The following is a 1,841-nucleotide window of genomic DNA, read 5'->3' on the forward strand; positions in this document are numbered from 1 at the left end:
ATGTGTCATAAGAATAATCATTGTCTCAAGGCATTGGGTTATGAGTAATTTCCCCTTCTGTTTTCTATTGCGTTATTATGCTACTTTCTTAATTGCTCATTTTTATACCCTTGCTGAAATCGAAAACAGCATGGGCAGCAGACGCAACTGCTTTTCAATGTCAAACCTCACGATGTTGAGGAAGGTTTGCACGTCAGATGACGCACCGGGGCTGAGTAATTTCAATCCTGTGGGACAAATGGTCCTGCCACCAACTGGAATGACTGACAAACAGAAAGGTGGTGATCAGGATAATCTTCTTCCTTGGGTTCTATATGTGTACAAACTAGGCTTCACTTCCAAAACCTATGTTCCAGGAATTTTCGACTTAGATGCCATCTAAGGTTGAAGAAAGAGAATGGTCACCTGTTCTGTACAAGTTGGAGATCATGGATTTCCTTCTGATCCAAGAAGGGAGATTAAGCAATATGGGCTTACAAATGTCTTACCCAGCACTGAATCAGCCCTGTGGTTTTATAAAAGTTAAATATGAGTTTGAGGGACTTCCCCGGCAGCACAGTGGTGAAGAATCCACCTGCCAGCACAGGGGACATGGGTTTGATCCCTGGTCCAGGAAGATCCCACATGCCACTGAGCAACAAAGCCCATGGGCCACAACTACTGAGCCTGCGCTCTAGAGCCTGTGAGCCACAACTACTGAAGCCCGAGCGCCCAGAGCCCATGCTCCACGACAAGAGTAGCCACCACAATGAGAAGCCCCTGCACCGCAACGAAGAGTGGCCCCCGCTCGCCGCAACTAGAGAAAGCCCGCGTGCAGCAACTAAGACCCGACGCAGCCAAAAATAAAAAAAAAATTTTTTTTAATTATAAAAAAATTGAGTTTGAACCAATGTCAGCCCAATTTGATGTAACTTGCATGGCAACTTCAGCCATGTTCTTCTGAGTTATACAGACCTTTAAACCTTGGCCCTGCTGCTTGACAGCTCTGTGACTGTGGACAACTAATTTAATTTCTCTGTGCCTCAATTTTCTTCTTGAAAAATAGGATAATAATAGCATCTACCTCATTGGAATGTGTTTTTAGGATTAAACACACACACCTAAAGATCCTAGCACTGTACCCAACATATATCAAGCAAATAACAAACTTTGGTTATAAGTACTAATATAATAGGGACAAAAATAATTGATATATGTGTGTTCATAGCTTTCCCCTTTCTTCTCCTATTGAAGAGAGGCTGGCATTACTTGGTCAACATTTCCTCCTTCTTCCCTTTCTCCACACTCTCCTCTACTCTTGGGTCTTATGTGGGAAATCTGGCTCATCAGTGGGAGAAGAACCAGAGAAATGGGGATGAGAATTTGTAATGGAAAAAAGCTAAACAGAACAAAACCAAAATCAAGCAAACAATTATGAAGAGAGGGACTTCCCTGGTGGTGCAGTGGTTAAGACTCCGTACTCACAATGCAGGGGGCCCGGGTTCAATTCCCGGTCAGGGAACTAGATCCCACATGCATGCCACAACTAAGAGTTTGCATGCCACAACTAAGGAGCCCACATGCCGCAACTAAGGAGCTGGCAAGCTGCAACTAAGACCTGGTGCAACCAAATAAAAACAAGTAAATAAATAAATATTTTTTTAGAAAGAAGAAACAGAGACAGAAAAACAGACAGAGGGAGAGAGGGAGGGACAGAGAGAGAGAGAAGGGAAGAATTGGTCCTAAACAATTAAGTGTATTTGTTAAAATTTTGAAAAGAGTGAAAAATAAGAAATAGGATGAGAGATTTTGGAGCTGTGAGAGAGGTGGTAACTGAGATCCACCAAGGAAAGGGACTGAAT

The 1,841-nt window shown here is 43.0% G+C and overlaps 1 non-coding gene across 1 annotated transcript; it reads left to right on the forward strand.

Moving 5' to 3' along the window:
• The first annotated feature begins 1,428 nt into the window (after positions 1 to 1,428).
• TRNAV-CAC (transfer RNA valine (anticodon CAC)) lies at positions 1,429 to 1,501 on the forward strand. The gene has a single exon. It is a non-coding gene; the product is annotated as a tRNA-Val (tRNA).
• Positions 1,502 to 1,841: the final 340 nt, after the last annotated feature.

This window comes from Lagenorhynchus albirostris, chromosome 19 (genome assembly GCF_949774975.1).
Source record: "Lagenorhynchus albirostris chromosome 19, mLagAlb1.1, whole genome shotgun sequence".
NCBI lineage: Eukaryota > Metazoa > Chordata > Mammalia > Artiodactyla > Delphinidae > Lagenorhynchus > Lagenorhynchus albirostris.